Genomic DNA, 20091 nt, shown 5'->3' on the forward strand with positions numbered 1-20091 from the left:
CTGAGCTTATTTTGGATTGTTTGGGCAGAACAATTCCCATGAAGAATCAGGAATTTGCTCAAGAAATAGTATGATACTCCAGTTTACCTGTGTAAGACTGTAACCCTTCTGGAATTAAAGGTTTTGGTGTAACACTGAAGTCAGTGGAACTGTGCAAAGGATGTGTTTGGTATGTTATCAGTTGAAACATACTAAGCAAATATAATTAATAATTAATAATCACCACTATTTTCAGTAAATTAGAAGGAAGCAGAAACACAATGTTTTTGCATTCGGGCAAATAGATATGGATTGCCATAGGTATATCTGAAAACAGTTTGAATGTTGGTGTGAGAATGAACCTCATAAGACGCTTGCACCTGAAGCGCAGGCATTGCTAATTCCAAACTGAATTTTAAAATTTCCTGGAAACTTTAAAGTTCCAGAGCGAGCCTCAGGCAGACCTGCTGCTTGAGGACATCTGTAATTTTAAAGCATTAGGAAAAGCTTCAACATGGGAGAAGAAAGCAATTCGTTCTGGAAGGCAGGGGCCCATGGCAGTGCTGAGCGGTGAGACGGCAGCTGCGGTGGTGGGAATTCCTGACAGGCAATGGTTTCTTTTCTGTACCGCTGTCATTTTTTGCTGCTGTTCTCACTTGCCACAGTTCACCTGCTTGTCCCAGTATCATGGTTATCTACATTTTACACAAAGCAGATACCTCTATGTAGGAGGTACAACAGATTGTTTAAAAACCTTCCATGGAAATAGATGGCTGGTACAGCTTTATGCTGCCAGAGCAGGTTAAACCACTGGCCAGTTAAATGCAAGTATTGAAATTGTACACATTGGTAATTCCATTTAAAGGATGTCAAATGACTTAACGCAATGATAATTAGATCATTTTAAGGCTGATATACAAGGAGCTTTTTCTAGGAGGATTGAATTTATGGGACTGTGAATAGTGTGGCAACATCAATCTCAAGCAAATTATCTGGTGAGAAGCAAACCCCTGTTGTATGTTACTGTCTTGTTTGACCTTTTATCTTTTTAAATTACAATGATTATAATAAGTCACTGATAATGAAATGCTTCAGACTGTTCTACCAACTATTATTTACCACTCCATTCATTGTTTCTGCCGGGTGAACATGCATTCTAATTAAACTGCCTGTGGAAACAACAAGGAAAGCCGAGCCCACGCAAGGTAAACAGCACTTTGCCTTCTGAAAGATAAGACAGCACCGACTGTGGCTTCCTATGAGAACTTCATCAGCTATAAATAGGCAAGCAGGTGTCACAAGTCAGATTTTAAACAAAAATGGTTTTGACATTTGCTTTGACAAAGACTAAATAAACACATGCTGACCAATCTGCCACAGTTCAGTCACCCCACTGTCACATAATGTGAGGTTTTTTTTCCTTCTGATGGTAGGTAGATTATTTGCTTTTCTCACAAATGACAAGATATTTCCATGTTTAAAAGGATCATGCATTCTATTTTTATATAAAAATTATTGCACAGGGAGAAGAGAGGTTGAAAAATATTTGGAACAATATGTTCAACATATTAGCTATGTTTCTTTCTGGTGGCATAAGCTTTTCTCCCGGAACTTGAGAGTTTAGTTCCTCCCCTTTCCTAATTTCTTCTGTTGTCTTTTTCTAATTGCTGAGAAACTAACAACACTTTCCACGTGCTTTATTTCACAGCCTTTTTTTTTTTTTTTTTTTTTTTTCCTCCCAGCAGAACAACCCCCTTATCCTCATTGCCTTAAATATAATTTCTTCTACTTCATATGCCTACTTCAGCATCTTCTCTGCTTTCTGGGAGTTCCTGAGCAGTACCACTGTGAACCCGTAAGTTCACCTTTCTCCTAGCTCTTATTTCTGCTCTTCCTTCTAACAGTCTGTATTCCCCACTCACAGCTCTCCTCAGTATTTTTAGTCCAGACTTGATAGGTGAATTGTGGAGGGTGCAAGAAATGCAAACACTTGCATAAGTAAAGGCACGCAATTCAAACTCCTCTCATCACTGCCACCATCTTCCACAGAAGTCAGCATCTGACTTCACAGTAAATAACAAATCAAAATATTACCGAAATGGAACTGCAATAAGCAGCACAGGACCAGAACACTGTCTGTACATCAGTTCATGAGCACCAAAAAACAGAGCAAGCTTGAGAAAATCTGTATTAGTTACTGTCAGCCTGGCTGTTGCTTTTGCAATTTTGGATCAGGAGATGGTCTGACATGAGACCAAACAGAATCTGCAGGATTGGCCTGTGCATTTGTGTGGAATAGCTGTCCTCCTGGCCAGTCTTTCATAAAGGAACTGCCAGTCTGTTGAAATTGCTATTAATTTTGGGGTGTTTGCCTTATTTTTTTTTTATTTTTTTAAATTTATATTATTTTGAAGTATTTATCTTTTCAATTCTCTAACCTATACATGGATTCTCTGTGCCCCCCCCTTGCAAGAATTGAAGCTGGGCTGCTTCCTTTGTGCTAGCTCTATATAGCTGCATAATCAGCTGCATATAATCTTTCTAGGATCTGGTTCTTCTATAACATCAAAACTCTAAATTGCTTATTACTTGTTTTGTGCCAGCAGAGGACCAGTTATTGCTACCTTGTAAATTCAAACTGTTTATGTACTCTGACCTTCTCTGTAAGAACATCTCTGTATTTACTTCCTCCAGCATACTTCAAAAGAGTCTGTCCTTCTGTGTGATGGCTTCATGGTTTGTTCTGAAAAGAATGAACATCTCTCTTCTGTTTGTTTTCATAGACTGCTCTCATTAATTTTCCCCTTGCTTCCCAAGTATCTTTCAACTGTATTCAGTTTCAGTCAAAAAATTTATGTGAGAAAAGGACAAATGAAAGGACTTTTTCCTTTGGGAAAAATCAATGCTTGTGGAATGACTGAACAGTGGAATTGAGGGTGTGTGCCATTTTTGAATGATGGTGGGGAGGGAAATATAAAGGAAAAGGAAAGTAACACAGACAAGTACAGTGACATTTAAATCGCTTTGAAGTTTAACTCATAGTATATATTTCGACCACTAGAGGTCTGTATTTCCTATTTTAAAACAGGAGAATTGCTTTGTTTTATATTCAAGTGCCATCACTTTTCAAAATATCCTCTTCACAGAATCACAGACTGTTAGGGATTCAAAGGGACCTCAAGTGATCATCTAGTCCAATCCCCCTGCCGGAGCAAGATTATTTAAGACACAAACACAAGGCAAAATGCCTGTCACCGCACTTCTGCATTTGTGTAAAGTATAATGCACCAGAGTGAAATATTTTAAGTCTGTTTTAGTATCTGCTAGCTTATGTCTAATTTCCTTTACTCTAGTACATTCCAGTTTTTTCTAACCTTCAGTCCAATCCTTGCATTTTTGAAGTAATGGAATAAGATCCTGATATTTTATTTTTTCAAAGACATATGCAGCTTAAACCCTTTAAGGTTTCTGAGCCAAATTAAAAAGAATATTTTTAAGGGGAGACTAAATGTATAGTTTACATTAAAAATGCAGATGGAAAAATAGTGACACCTACTCATTAGACTAAAAGATTATTTTAAAACTAACTTGGCATGTTGTTAATCGTACAATTATCTTTCCACGTATCATCCATTCTTGAAAGTAATTCCAGGTAATTCTAGGTTAACTTCAGTCAAACATGTATTTTCCTTTTTGGAAAAGGATAATTATTGTTGAAAATAACACTTCAGAATTTTTTTCTTGGTACGTTATTTAAGGAATGTGTGGAACCTGAAGGGCAATGTGAGCCTACATGTTTTTTGTTATCCAAATGATGATTTTTAGACCTCAAATGCTATATGTTTTTTGTGAATTGTAAACAATTTCACCACTTGAATTTTCAAATGGTGAAATTAGCATTGCTAATTAGCATTGCTAACAAATTTATCTCCACCCCCCCTTTTACTAATACAACTAAGTTTGTCATTACCCCTTTGGACAGTGTCAGTACATGATGATGTTACTCTGTTTCAAGTTATTTTTTTACCTAAATAGTTCTCTAATGCTAGTTAAGGGCAAACAGCTTTAAATCCAGATGGAGAAGAACAGTCGCTAGTGTTACAATGATATTTATTTTATTTAAATTAGTAGATGAGCAAGTAGAACAAAAAAATGATATTAACTATAATGTCTTGTGCTAGATAAGCAGAAATAAAGAGTGTCATGTCCTATATTCATGTCAAATGGGTTATGCGGTGTCATTGTACCTCTCTGCACTTAAGGGATGTTTGGGTACAAGCATTAGACATATCTTGAAGCTGCTAAAAATAGGAGCGTTTATAGAGAATAGAAGAGATATCTAGAGATGGAAAACTAGCAAGCAGTTGGCTAGATTTAAAACACAGAATAAAGAAAACTAATCTTTCATTTGCACATTCAAGGACTTTGTGTTAGGAATAGATGTGGCAAAAATTGGCATAAGTGAAAGGCCATCACTAGAACACTGATTTATGGGCCTGTGGAGTGATGAATAAAATTTTCCAAGTTTTTTCTTTTTGGACATTAAATGCTTAATAATACTATAGTGTAATACGTGACAAATTTTCTGCATCCTCTTTTTAACAGCCTACACTGAACTAATGTCACACTTATAAATCTGGCAGTTGCAGCAGCAGTGAAAGTTTGGACTAATTTTTCAATATACTCTCATTTTACTTACAGAGTCCAGAAACATTGGAAATATTTCTTCGTGCTACTTAGCTCTTTAGCCAAAGTTAACTCTACCAATTCCCTCCCTGTTTATGTGTGGGTTTTTTATGTTGTGTGGTTGTGTGTGGTTTTTGTTGGTTTTGTTTTGTGGGTTTTTTTGCTGATTTTTGTTTGTGGGTTTTCCCACCCCACCCAGAAGTTGGGAAATCCTGATATACATATTGCTATAAAATTTTACTTGCAGATGTTAGTGCCAAAGAAGGATTGCTCAACTTCACTAGAGTTTCTTAGCCTCACTAGAACTTAATGGTTTAGTGAACGCTAGTATGGCAATCATTAGGGTGGTGTGGATTTTTGGTGGTTTTAGGTTTGTTTTTTTTTTTTGTATAAAAGGTTGTTGACTGATTGACCCACAGAGTACACTTTACAGTTAGCCAAAAATCTTTGACTTGAGAGCAAGTTTAGTATTTTAGCTTGTAGGTTTCTTTTTTCGATCCTCTAGGTTTAGCTTTAACAGTAAATATTGTTTTCCGGGGACACAATTTTTGTTCTCTCTGCTGTTAAGGGGAGGAAAAACATTCTTGGGTCCAATAAATGTAAAACTGGACTCAAAACACTGAAGGATTAACAATTTTCAGTGCGTTTCTCTTGGGGAAGATCAGTGAGGTGGTGGTTTTAGAGAGCACTGGTTCTGGCTTGAGAGTGTACCCAATACTCCAGATATCTTAGATTTTTCACATAATTTTCTGGTCTCCTTCTTTCATGTTTATCCATCAGAGCAATCTCTGTTTTCTTTCTTTGATCAAGGCTGCACAAATGTGTTGCAAACTCTCTGGTGTGTATTATGTTTCTGGTATTACCTATCCTTAAGAGAGATGAATATAAAATTATTTGCACGTCAGTAATTTAAAAATGAAAAGATAATTAAATAAACAAAGCAAAATATATCTCTAGCTCGATACTCCTAGTTTGGTACTTCTGAAACTAAACAGAAAAAAACTAAGCTTCAGAAAAGATGTCTGAAAGGTGAATCTTCATGTGATATATCTTTGTCCCAGTCACCTCAGCTGTGCTGTCTTGCTGAGAGTGAAGATTTTCCTTATCTAGGTTATTAAATCTATAGCTGAATTAGTTTTTAAATACGAAAAGTGTTATAGCAGGAGGCAGTCACTCTTGTTTATACCACAGTGTAAAGAATTGCCTTTTTTTTCTGAAAGAGGCTGAAGACATTTAGACATATTAAGACTTTGAGTATATTAGCTATCACCATCAATCCAGCATGCATTTTTGCACCTCTGTTTTGGCCATTGGCTTTACCAAAAAGGAAGAATGGTGCCCTCCCAGGAAATAAAAATGATCAATAATCAGCAGGCTAACCTGAAGCCTGCTTCTCAGGGACATGTCATCTCTTCATATAGCTCATAATGCCACTTACTGAACATTAGATACTGGGAAAGAAAAACAAATCTATTTCAGATCAAGGTAGGACCAGAATTTCTAGTGTTTTCAGCATTGACATGAAAAGAAGGCAACACAACATGAAGTACAGTTTTATTATTAATATACAGCTTACTGCACATTTGTAACTTCAGGTTTGATGCCTGGTTATATAGTAGCTTTAGGGTATTTAAAAGTACCCCGAAGAGTCAACAGTTAACAAGAATTAAGCCATCAAGTCCCAGAACGAATAAAAGTGAGATTAGTTTGAACTGTGAAAAGTTACATGCTGCACGGTTACTTTCTCTGAGTGATAGTAAATGAACGGATTAACACATTTCCTTTATTGCAGATAGAATTGCCTATATAAAATATAGTGTGCCCCATGTGATCATTTTTAATAAAAGACAGAAATCAAATTTAGGTTTAAGTGCGAGTGGAATAACTTGATGAATTTTAAGTTTCTATTCTGATATCTCAGTTCCATGGAATAAGAAGTTTTATTAAAGTATTTTTTTCATTACACAGCAGTGCACATCCTACCTGGATACTTAACCACACACCTAAAATTTCTATTGGCAACATTATTTCCAATGGGAATGGACCATAAGCTTCTACTGTGAACTCCTTCAACCTGAGTAAGGGAATTTACATTAATTCTATGCTTGATCTAGGTCTATATTTCAGCCTGATATTAAAGAGGCTGTGGAGGGGCAAGAAAGAAAGAAAAAAAAAAAACTATCTGAAATAAAAAGCACTGCTGAAAGCCCTTATCATGCCCTCTTCTGACAGAACAGAGACCAGATACACCGTGTGAGGTATCTTACCTCCTTTGAGATCATATATAAGATTGCAATTTTGATTGCAATATTTCATACACCTATCAATCTGTATTTAAGGTTATGTGGTCTTCTTCACTGAAGCTTGTGGGTGCCTGTATAAGTATACTAAAATAGCAATAACAACTGTTCTTCTTTCCCAGCTCATAGGGGAAATACTGTGTTGTATTACTGTGTTGTCAAGCTTAGTAAAGGCTTACATGACATTTTCCATGCTGTTTTGAGTATCATCGGTCTCTGATCATTCTTATTTCTTGCTGGAGTGAATGTTGTTGTGCATCCAACACTTAAAGATTTTAGTTTCACTGTCGAGATCTTGTTGGTATTAGTCAATGGTTTTACTCGTCCAGCAGAACGTAGCTGTCACCTGGGAGTGGCCTTTTTGGAGGAATCAAGGCTACTTCCACAAACTGCTCTAAATGCAACACAGAGTCTTTCTCTTATACTGCAAGAGATGATGTTCTGAGCAGCACAGAGTCATCTAGGCAATTAGCTTGTTGCTTTGCTGGGTTTTACTAATATCTGAATTCATAAAGACAATAGTTTCAGCTCTAGATGCAACTTGGAGGTCCCAATTGTGCCAAGAATTGCTGAGGTCAGAACTGGCTCTGGCAAGAAGAAACAGTACTTGAATGTAAAGACCCTTTACAGAACTCTGAGGATCTTTAGTTTTTTTTATGCCCACTTGGAAAGTCAAAACTACTGTAAAAGGTGTCAGTGTGATTATCAAAATGATAAAATCTCCAGTGCTCAAGGAAAAGCAAGTTTTCTGGATTTCTTTTCTTCTTGGCATGGTCTCGTTCTGTGAGCAAACTGGCTGACTTGTCTGTGCTTCAGCCACTTGCTCTTTCTCTAGTTTCACTGAGGCATCAAGAAACTTGCCTTGTAGCAATGCTGGGGCTAGACTTTCAATAGAACGTCATCCCACTCTGAGCTTTTTATCTTTCCAATTTCTTGAAAAATAGGTACGTGTGGGGTCTACAAATATCAAAGATCCTGTAGCAGAAATGATGCGTTTCTGTTACCTAAAATATCTGAAAGGATGGTGCTTTAGGGTGCTGCTGCAAAAGTCACAGACTATTGTAAGATGAAATTGCTCTTGCTAACTTAGAAAAGCACATAGTTACCATGTGTTTTTATCACGTAGACTTCACAAAGCTCCTGAAACTCAGCCACACTTTTGGAAACCTTCCCCCACTGGAGGGGATGATGCAACTTCTACTGAGGTCACTACAGAAGAAATCAGGCAAATGAAGGAAATATCTCATGGAGATTATTGCTGTTTTGGTGGTGTGTGAACAGTGGCTTTTCAAAGCAGTGTGATAGTAAGGGCATGGGCAATAATGAAGATGCAGGCAAGTATTTTCGGTGGGTAAAGGAAAGAAGGCTGGGCTGTGCTAAGGAGTCCAAACATAAAGGTTTTAATGAATCAGGTGCACCAGTGTTGGTAGGAAGGAAGTATTAGCCCCTCTTTTGTTAAAACATGCCATGAAAACTCATAGCATATGTACATTATTTTTATACAGCAGAAAGGAATGAAGGGTTAGTAACCTTAGGAGTGCTACATAAATCTTTCTTTTAGGTGGTCAAATGAAATCTTTGCCTCTTTAGAGGTGGTTATTTGCATTACAGGATTCATCATCTGATGTCCACCATTGTGATCTAAATAATGTTTTGGGCCCTTGAGAGTAACAACTGGTCACGTAGACTATGGCTTGTACAACTGAGCCCCCAAAATATTAGTGTCTTATGGGGATTCTTTACTCACAGACTTATTCTATTGCTGATTCCAGGACATGAGAGGACATGTATTGGCTCTTCCTCACAGTTTTTGCAGCATATAAAACTCTAACATGTTGTATTTTAATTTGAAGCCTAAAATATTAGAAATGTGCATCATTTAACATGGTTGTTGGCCAGAGCAATTTCTGCAACATAGATTGTTTTTCTACAGGGACATGTTGCTACTCCCACGGGCAGCTGTGAAGAAGCAACAGGTCCACAGATCCCTTCTCCAGACTCCTCTGCTTCCTTTGGTGAAGATTCTCCCCCTTCCCAGCTTTTACTGAGATGAGCCAATGAGAAAGGCAAATGGCTTTATTTTTTGGTGTATTATGGGTAGCTGTACTGCAATGTAATATGTTTGAAATGAAACATTGTGTGTCACAAAACCCAGCCCTCTTCTGCTTTTTGGTCCAGCAAGGAAAAAATGTGTTAAAAGATAAAAGATAAAATATCTCTCAAATTCCATCAGTATTAAAATGAGAAAAATTACATGTCATTAACAGATAGAAAATAAGTATTACTATAGTGAAGGAGAAAAAAATAAGGTATATCCAGATTAGGGCTGGCTGTAAGAGGGTTATTACCATCTGCTCTGTGAAAGTCCAGATACTGCATATACACTTACCAGCATATGGGTAAAAACAGGTGAAATTTGCATAAGTTTAAACTCTTGGTCATACTAGTGGTGGCTGATAATTTAGCAGAAAATGGCATTTTGTGCATCTGAATTAGAAATGGTAATGTTCTGAAGTGGTTAATGCATGAGTGCCATGCCAACAACGACATGCAGAATCTTCTGTCACTGACAAAGATCACAATAGAAAATGGAATGGAAAGGTCAAAGCTGCAACTGTTGCCTCATGAAGCAAATCACCTGCTTCTCTAAGAGAAGGATTTTTTCTGAATCTAGGTGCAAATTCATTGGCTTTTTTTTGTTTTACAGCTTTACTATGAAAGATGTAACTCAAAATCAGTGGTGCTCCTAGTACAAAACTACCGGAAGCGAGGTTTTAATTAGACTTCTGTTGCTTCTTCTAGGCAAAGATGTTTGCAGGAGCAAAAGGCAGGGGCCACAGCTGATAATTTTGTCTAAAAAGATGGGAGGTGATAGGGCTTCTTTGTGGAATTTCAGATTAGTCCAAACAGATATTTCCTTGCTTTGGCCTGCTAGATTAGTTTATTTAGAGATCACAGTGCCATTTGCTTCCTCTCCCACAGCCATGTTACTCTTTTTCTGCTAAGCTAGAATATGCAAAGCCAAACATTATGTATGCAACTTTCCTTAGTTAAAAGTGAGCTATGATTAGCAATGAACTTTGCGAGATAACATTACTTCTACTTTTCTAAGTACAAGGAACCGCCTTCCTGTGTTTTCTTGTAAAACAGTAAGAAAGGTGCTACATGAGAGCTTACATACACACATTTGTTCCAAGACATGCAGCAAATCAGTAATATTTTGACATGCATGAAAACATTATCATGTGAGACCTTACCTATACGTTAATCTTCAAAAGGACATTTTCCTGCCATTAAGCTAAATCACCAGGGTGGAGCCATGATGAGAGAGCTCTACAGGCATAATATGCAGTCTCTTCTGCAGGATGTGCTTTTTATTTTTACTTTTCTCCCTCTGCAAACATAGAAGGCAGGTGTAAGCTAATGAATAACAAGCTTTAGAAGTGCATTGTGCAGAGCAATACAGTTGCTTTGTTTTGTTTTTTAATCTGCAATGCAACTGATCTGTCAAAAAGTGGGAGAGAGAAGAAACATGTAAAATCCTCTCCTTATACTCCAGAAATTGAGAGATCTCTGTCACACAGAGGTGTTCCGCTTTCTAATCTAATGGAGATTAGACAAACTGGCTGGGAGTAGTTCATGTTGCACATTGATATCTAAAAGCACTTCCTCTTTAAAACCCTCTAACAAATCACATCCCTGTTTCTTACTGATCACTAATGTGGTTAAAGTGACCAGTAGAAACTTTTGCTTTGAGTAACGAAAACATTAACTGAAAAACAAGCATACATGCAGATGCAGCATATCTGTGTGAACAGACATACAGGTATCGCTAAAGTTTGTCATGTTAACTGAATGAACTAACATGAAAGATTATCACTATGTTTCCAATACCATGGATAGTGACTTCCATGTAACTTCCTGCTAGTGAAACGGTTACGGCTCTGGGGAAAACAAACCTCACATTGAACTTTTATTTTATTTTCCTTCTATCTTCACATTGAAAAAATAGTGTCTGTCTCACTGGAGAAGCAAAAGCGTGTGTATTGTGGATTTCCATGCAAGGAAATGGTGTTGGATTTCAACACCTTTGTTCGGAGCAAGCTTTGTCTTCCATGTGTCACAATCCAGCAATACGTAATAGGATTTGTTTCACGGCGTCTGATTGACACACTTGATTACTTTCCTTTTACATAATTAATTTAGATATCCGTACAGTGGGAAAAATCTCACACAACGGCAATACGCCTCAGAAAAGCCTTCTTTTCCTTAAATGAGAATGTTAGGAACAGCCTGGAGGGAAAAGTTAAAAGATTAAAAGCAAAGGATCAGCATGGAGGCTTCTTAATGAATACCTCATTAGGGTCAGAAAAAGGGAACCAAAGGCAGAAAGGAAAGAAAACAGTAGGAGTAACTGGTAAAGTACAAGAGTTTATTCAGACCAAAATAACCTTTTAAAATGGTAATGCAACTAAGCCCAAGGGGAAGTTAGTATCATTGTAACTGTTAGTAAGTATAGCGTGGAAAACATAGAGGCCAATTGTGTTTTCCCTTGCACAAAACTTCTGTTAAGGGCAGATCATTATGAAGACCAGAAGAAAATGCGAGTAGCCAAATATCAAGACAAGCAATGTATCTATGATTTTTTGTACAAGTCAGTTGGACTAGTGAGGTCCTAATGGGTTAATCAAAGAGAATGAAAGGTTGAATACAGACACCTTAACCTATGTCAGTGTGAAAGGTATTATTGCCCATAAAAAAAAAACCAAAACCTGTGATCCTTGGTGCTTTGTCTAGCGGGCAGCAAATTTAATAGAATGATACCAAAATAGATGTTCTGCCAAATTTGTACAGCTTGTTTCCTGTTGTGTCTTTTTTTTTTTCCAAAGGAAAATTTATTGCTCTATTTTGAAAAATAAAAATCATTAGTGAACTCTCTTTACACTGCTGGCTTTCAGATGTTCCTTGTGGGTACAGAGGACCAGCAACAGAGGTGGAAAAACAACGAAGGCTGTTGCAGCCAGAGTGTGAGCTAAGCTATGACACTGTGAATCCTCAAAGTTCAGTCTTGGTTTTTAAGCAACCAGAACTGCACAGATGCCCAGAAAGGGTAGCGCTGTGCCCTCCAGAATATGCCACATGAGCTTTGCTTTAGTGCTAGGAAAATTACCAACTGAGCTGAGCAAATGCTTGGATGTGTGGCTGTCCTGTACTGACGTGACTTTTTTTGACGGTATGTTTAAGAACACAGAACACTGTCATAAAATGTATTTAAATGCAAAATATTTTTGCACCCTTTTCCTTTGAAGTGCTTTTTAGTTAGCACATGGGTAAAGAAATACCTGAAAAGAAAACCTGATTTGAGAAAAAGAAAAACTAAGTGTCTTATGGTTAGCTGCTAATAACAAAGCTAAAAGGAAAACAGTAAAGGCAGAAATCTAACAGTAGAACTAGAGATCCACTTTGAAAACAGATGCTAATTCCTGTCCCATGCTTTCCTTTTCTCATTGTTGTACATTAATGAAGAACCTGATGAGGGAGAAAATCCTGAGCAACTGCCAGAAATGGAGCTCAAGAGTTGGTCTGCCACCACTCCATGTACCTCGTGGCACGTGGGGGGAAGTAAAATTGTATAAACTTTTAGGCTTGAGTAAGAAGAATGAGGGGAGAAAGGAGAGAAAATATGAAAACCAATAGGGTTTTATTAATAAAAAGACGAAAGGGCAACATAAGTCTATAAACTTGGATTGGGAGGGGCATGCGTGGTTCCCCAATAAGCAAGCTTGGGCTGCATCTTTGCACACTCTGTGCTGCTTGCTTCAAGCAAAGGGTCTGGCCAGGCTGTGCTGATGCTAAAGCAGGGTTAAATGGAGGATAACTGCCAACAGAACATTTTTTAGGGAAGTCAACTAGTACATTTTTCTCCCTTGCGTAAGCCCCCCAACACAAAAGTACAGCTGTTCAGCGGTTTTCTGGAATGTTTTACTATTTGCATGGGTCCCTCTGAGTTAGAAATGCTGAGGCACAGTACTTTCTTTCAGTGAATCCCTCTCAATTTTCAGAAAACTGAGAGGACTTAGGAATACTGCTTTATTTTCTGTTCCTATACTTCCTCTACTGACTATTAGATTCCACTAGCCAACAATCTATCAGTAACTGAAAAACTTGAATAACCTAGAAGAAAGGAATAGGTGAATTTGCTGAAATTAGGTGTTTGGTTAAATCATTCTTTGTTCTGTCCATAACTCTAATTACAGCTTTCATCTAAAATAGTGAAATACTGTCCAAATATTGACCTTGCCCAAATTCAGTACTAGTTTCTTTAGATAATGCCAGTTACCTTTTGCTGTAGCCTGTTTCTTGTCTTGTCTTCAATCATGCCACTCACTGATGCATTCTCAATTTGATCTCACTTTCCTGCTGTGAGGTCATCTTCAGTTATTACCAATTTTCTGTGCCTATAAGAGAAATGCTACTCAACTACAATAAAAGGAGATAAACACCCCAAATAGTAACCAAGCATTCTAGTTAGCATTGTTATATAGTGGATACCTGGACAGTTTTGCTATCAAGCAAAAAACAAATGGAATGAAAATTGTAGAAGACACCTGACAGCCCAAAATCTGTAGTTCTTTCAGATGACGGTACAACACAGAATACTAACAGCATGCTATTTGGAGCACGATATTTTCCTACCCTTAGTTGCAATTTACTTGAAAGCTCAAAGTAATTTTAGCGTAATCCATTCTTTATGTGAGGGCCATAAATGATTAGATCAGCCATTCTATTTCATATGTGCTTTGCCTCAAACAATCACAGCTGTTAGGACTTACAGTCAAGATAACTTTCACCTTTTCACTTGTTTGCTACAGCTTAGATAAAAAAATAATGTTCAAGTATCATAAGTTCCCTTGTTTGTCAGATTTGTGAAATTCCCAAAAATGTTCAAAATGCACTCAGAACAACCTCTGTCATCTGCTTTTTTTTTTTTTTTTTGACAAAGGACAAGTTTTAGAAGATGGTACAGAACATGGCATGAGTGCTCTGAATACAATGACTGTCTATTGGTGAAAGTGATGTTAGGAGACAAATTTGTTGATGGAAAGAGACTTAGAAGAAATACTGTGGTTAACAAAAGCTTACTGGCTTGCTTTTCACTGCAGGGCTTTTAGGGCCAGAACAAGGAGACAGAAAATGATATTGTGATTAGTAACTTTCTGTACAATAGCAGATATATATAAAAGAAAGCTCTGCTGGGGTCTTCCTGTTTGGCAGGCTGCAGCGTTTGCACCTCATGCATGAGGTCTATAATACCTTTAAGCTCTAAGAGCAAATCATGTTGTCACCTACTCAAAACCCTCTGATGTACCTGAACTCACCTTGTGTATATATGCCAAAATTTTAACTTTGCATAAAATTTTAATTCCAGAACTGTTCTCTTATTGATCTGGAAAACAGTAACATTTTGGAGTGGAACCTGTATGCATCATTTCTTGGTAAGTTGTTGGGGGTCCATTCTCAGCAATAGCAACCTGTTTATTCCTGTTAGTATATTGGAAACTAATCCTAAAATAGTAAAAAGAAAACAAAAAAACTTAGTCTTCCCTCTACTTTCCCACTCTTCTAAAATGATCCACATCTTCCATTTTCTCTTCAGAATTCCATGAGATTTCTAAAACTTACTTTGCAATGCTCTGCATTTTTCTCTTACATAAGTTCTCAAACCTGATCCTAACAATGCAGAGGCTAACTTCTTAAAAATACCACAGTCCCCCTTAGGATGAATTGTCCAAAAATCAGAACTGCTATCCAAGAATACTGCAAAATTGTTAACTAATATTTGAGAGGAACACATGTTAGAATACAACATCTGAACTACTGAACTTCTGATGCAATTGTTGCTCAGCTGAGAGCATGAGGCGCAAATATCTGCACTAAGCTAGATAAAGCTTAAAACCTGAAACAAGATTACCCAAAGGCTAGAGATTTAGCTACATGTGCAATAGAGCCTACAATACAAGCAGACTGCTCTGGGCTGTAGTGGCCAGGCTGTACCTGACCTAGACCTCGCAGTTGTAAACCCTTCAGTCTTACCAGACTTGAAACTCTGAATAGATTCTGAGATTACCCTCCTCTTTCTGGATATAAATGATGGTTTCAAATCAATGGATCTAAGAATTTGCAAGAGGTCTGATGTGTAATTGCTCTTTAACTAGTATTTCAATCTAGATTAACTGTGAGGCCAGTGTTTATTTCACTTCCCTTTTTCTTCTCTGTTCTGTCATTTGTTGGCACAGGTCTCATCCTATTACCCATCAAATAAGTAGTGTCCTTCGCTCAACCTGTGCAGTTTCACTTAACTGCCAAAGTCCCTTAGTTACACCCAAGGAAAAAACGGTTGAAATTTTGTTTAAACTTTCAGACCCCTCTTGATGTTAGTAGAATCATCTGGTCCAACTCCCCTGCAATGATCAAGGGGGTCTTCACCCAGATCGGTTTGCTCAGAGCCTCGTCCAGCCTGGCCTGGGATGTCTCCAGGGATGGGGCATCCGCCACCTCTCTGGGCAGCCTGGGACAGCGTTTCATCACCATCAGTGTAAAAAAACTCTTCCTCATGTCCAGCCTGAATCTCCCCTCCTGTAGTTTAACACCGTTACCCTTTGTCTTATCGCAACAGGCCCTGCTAAAAGGTCTGTCTCCATCTTTCTTATATGGCCCTTTGAAGTACTGAACAGCTGCAATAAGGTCTCCCCACAGCCTTCTCTTTTCCAGGCTGAGCAACCCCAACTCTCAGCCTGTCCTCATAGCAGAGCTGTTCCATCTCTCTGATCAAGTCTGTGGCCATTTGGGTGCCAGAGGAGATACACTGATGGGTTGCCAGTATTCCTGTCACAAATAGGTGAGGGGTTTATTTTGCTTTGCTGCTCACTACCCTCCCCTGACTTTGGCTACTTTCTTTGGCATATCAATAATCTGCCCAAGTGGATCTATTCATATGCTGATGAATCTTGATAACCTTCTTTTCCACAACTCAGCTTTAGGCATAACACATCCAAATTAAATTTTAGTCTATTTCTCCTCTTATTGAGGTGCCTCCTGGAAGATAACCATTACATTCAACTAAAAAAGGACAAGATTACCCAGGAAATGTGATTCAGACATAGTATTTGATTAAAATAATGCATAAATATCCCACGTTCTCTATCAAACTTGAGGCAGAATGTGATGATCTACGAACTCACCAAGGCAGAAAAGGAGACTGACATGTGGAGAACAGAGATTTGTGCCAGTCACACAGAAACAAATGGATGCTTCTCACAATGTTATTAGGTGCCCTAAAATTTGAGCAGTAGTAGCCACAGGAGAGATTATTAATACTCCTGGTGAGACTAGTAGTTTCTGGACCTCAAGAAGGTTCAGAGAGAAAGGAGAGGTAGTGAACAAATCAGAGTAACTTGTGACTGCTTAAAACACTTTCAACTGATACTACACTTTTGCATAAACAAGAGTTTAACTAGAACAGCGTAATGAAAGTTTGCAGTTCATGGAACTTCAGGCTGCCATATTAATCACCAGCACTGTAGTAAGGAACCATAGGCAGTGCCAGAGAAAAGGATTACCTAAATGTGTTCCTTTAACAAATACAGCAGAAAAAACTACCACAGTGCATGAAACTTAGGAGTGTAGGAAAATGCAGTGAGTGCTCATTATCTGAAAGAACATTTTTAATGGTAATTAACTCTGACACATCTGCATATGCAGTCATATGTCTGCAAACACAGTCCATGCATTTCAACAGAATTATTCTAGAAAGTGTAAATAAATCACCGTATTTACTTTCAGCTTCTGGTTTTATAGTAATTACAAACAGCCAAAAGGAAATAAGATACATTTTCAGATATTTAATTACAGTTACAGATATTATTCATTGAGCAGGCAACGCAAATACAATTCAGGCATCTTTTTATCCTAAGTGGACTGTAAAAAGCAGGTTGTAGAGCTGTGACATTTTAAACCCAAAGGTAGCACTCTTCTCACTTTGACAGTGCTGTGGATACTGACATTTCAGGCTGGTATTTACTGCCTTTTAAACCAGAGACTTCCACTGCAGTTTGCACGCACAGCCCAACCCAAGCAAGGTGCTGTTTCCGAGCAGGAAGGCAGGATGTCTCACACCATCGGAAACCGGCCCACTGCTGCTCTCCTCCAGGTTAAGAATTAACACTCTTTCAATCTAACACTTTGACAAAAGTGCAGGGACAATGAAACCAACTGTACTCAAATTTAATGATGTTGACTTCCCTCTCTTAATCAAATAGGACCACTTTGTTTTCTCAGTTTAGCAACATGAAATAAGGAAGACTCTAAAGTTGTAACTGATCTTTTTCTCTGCTATGTAGCTGAAGCTGTAGAGAGGAAAGGTGTACAGAAATTCCATGTTTCTGCTGGAAAGGCATATCATAAAAATTCTTAATACATCAGTGAAAGGTTAACTTGTAGGCACTTCATATTTTTCAAAGATGCTGTAATTTAAAAGATTATGGTGATAACAAGCAAAATAGGCTGCCAAAGTCAGGAGTGTGAAACATACCTCTGACAGTAAAACAGAACTAAAAGCCTATCTACAACACCATTGTAATTACCTGCTTCAGGCCATGCTCATTCCTACTCAGCCAGAAGTCTAATCATGTTAGTGGTGTGGGTTCATGCAAGTGAAAAGAACAGTCCCCTACCCCCCTTCCCTGGTCAAAAAAACCCAAAAAAAGACAACCCCCAAAACCCAACAAGAAACCAAAATCAACCAAACAAAACCCCCCCCAATAAAACAGTAACAGAAACCCCGAACTAACACAAAACCCACCACCAAAAAAAAAAAAAAAAAAACCAAAAAAACCCACAAACCAAATCCCACTTCATCCCTTTTTGAGGTTGGTAAGTTCACTGGGCCCATTTAGCAGCCCGTTCCATGCTATACAACACAATCAAAATTACAGAAGTGATGGAAATTTACAGTGAACTGTTGGCTGCTCTGGACAGAATCCTGCTGTCACTGCCATACATCTCATTAATTCCAGGGGTTTGCAGAAATATAGAAATGGGCACAACTGGATCCTGCAAATTTATTGCTTGTACACACTGTGATTTGGTTTACTTATCTAGGTACTGATATGCAAGTTGATTTGCTCAGAAAAATACAGGGCTTGTGTGCCTGTGTCTAAGTGATAGCATCTTGAGCGTTTTAGTGTATGCAGCGTGGAAGGACAGTAAATACGTTACAGGATTTCACCTGAACATGCTGAGGAACCCTAGTCCAGTTTCATTTTTGAGAGTCAAAGCTAAGTTTAGGAGCTGGCAGCTGGCTGATGGAGAAGGGGGGAAAATGATTAAGCATTTTTAACTTTTAGTAACTAAAATTTAATCTCTGGCTGGAGATCACTCAATGTTGGGGTTTTTTTTCTGTAGAAAAGGGATAAGTCTGCTTATGGAGCATGTATGCTACACAATTTTGATGAAATCAATACTAGTTGCTAACAGATGTAACCTCTTTGCTTAAAGTCTAAAAAAAAATCAGCATCACCTTTAGTGGTTTTTTGTTTGTTTTTAAATTAATTTACATAATGAGTTTAACACCTCATCTTGACTAGGGATAACTGGGCTGCCGCTTGCAGGCAGTTGGGGAAAGCCTCGCTGGTGAGATGTTTCTGCTCCCAGCGCTGTGCCTGCTGTCACAGGCTTCATTTGCTTTATCTTCCAGCTGCTGAGAGGACATGAGAGCTCACGCACACGGCGTGGCTGGGAGTTTGGAGGGCATTTAGCTGTCTCCAAAATAAATACGGGGTGTGGGCTTAGCGAGCGTGCTTTGAAGGGCAAGCCAGAGAGCAGGGCTTCCGTGCCTGCGTTTTGTCTGGCATGGAGCCTTCCTCAGCCAACTTGATCTAACACAGTAAGAACTCCGCGGGACAAACCACAAGCGCCGGCCGTGCCCCGGGGCCAGGCAGCGTGTTCCAGAGGGCTAAGGGAGAAGCGGCACAGCAGCCGGCCGGGCGCGCAGGGTCCGCCCCGCGCCCGCGGTAGCCGGAGGGACGCGCCTTACCTGGCTCCGCGGAGGGCCGGCCTCGGGGCACGGAGCGGCCGCAGCCCGGCAGGGGCGGGTGGCTCAGCCTCGACGGCGCTAGCACCGCACCGGGTTCGGCTGGGCTGGGTTGGGCTCCCCGCGCTCTTCTTTCCCGGCCGCACCGCTCCTCCCGCTCCGCTGCGCGGCCCTTCCATTTATAGCAGGGGCGTTGCAGCACAGCCCAGCTCGCCCGCTGTCTCTCTCCACCCATCTCCCGGGACAGACCCCTCTGACCCGTCTCCCTCCTACTTCCCCGCTTCCCCGGGCGCTGGCACGCCCGCTGCCGGAGCCGCCCCGCCCGCTGCCGGTGCGAAGGCGGCGGGTCCGCAGGGCTCCAGCGGCAGCGAAGGGCTGCCCAGGGCGGGTGACGGGCAGGACGGTGTGTCCCGCCGTTGGGCATGGCAGCGCAGAGCCAGGGACCTGTGTAACTTCGGGGGGGGGGGGGGGCGACTGCCAGCGCAGCGCAGGCTGCCAGGTGTGGACGTGGGACGCCCTCTCCTTCCTTTTGCCTTCAGCTTTCTGAAGTAGGGGTCGCAAGAAGCGAATAAACATTTCCAGCCCGGGTCGTCTGTGAGCGCAACTGAAATGTTCACATCATCACTAGTGAACTTGCAATATATATAAAATTTCCATAGTAAATCTGTCAAACTTTATTCTCTGGGAGTAGAGGGCAGAAGGAAAAACGTGTTAAACTCTCCTGCAATACATGTCCTAGCAGGTATGCTCTTCATGTAGCTGCTGGCTGACTTAAAAATAAGGACTTTGTGGATCAGGGTCTCTTTATTTCTCTCTTCATGTCTCTCTTCATGTCTCTCTTCATGTCTCTCTTCATGTCTCTCTTCATGTCTCTCTTTATGTCTCTCTTTATGTCTCTCTTTATGTCTCTCTTATTTCTCCTTCTTTCTCTCTCTGTCTCTCTTTTTCTCTCCTTCTTTCTCTCTTTCTTTCTCTCTTTCTTTCTTCTCTTTCCTTCCTCTTTACCTTTCATGCAGGATTTCTGAGATTGTCATG

General features: G+C 39.5%; 1 protein-coding gene across 3 annotated transcripts in view; it reads right to left on the reverse strand.

The window, feature by feature from the left end:
- The window catches only part of AGTR1 (angiotensin II receptor type 1), a 28410-nt gene extending 9107 nt beyond the window's left edge, over window positions 1-19303 (reverse strand). The window contains exons 1-3 of one of the 3 annotated variants that reach the window (XM_021292113.2): window positions 19060-19296; window positions 13306-13423; window positions 10223-10359 (exon numbers count right to left, since the gene is read on the reverse strand). The gene's annotated coding sequence lies outside the window, so the exon portion shown is untranslated. Of the gene's footprint in view, window positions 1-10222; window positions 10360-13305; window positions 13424-19059 lie in introns of all 3 variants that reach the window. The other 2 variants (XM_065073928.1, XM_065073929.1) reach the window with 2 other exon arrangements.
- Window positions 19304-20091: the final 788 nt, after the last annotated feature.

Source organism: Columba livia, chromosome 9 (genome assembly GCF_036013475.1).
Source record: "Columba livia isolate bColLiv1 breed racing homer chromosome 9, bColLiv1.pat.W.v2, whole genome shotgun sequence".
NCBI lineage: Eukaryota > Metazoa > Chordata > Aves > Columbiformes > Columbidae > Columba > Columba livia.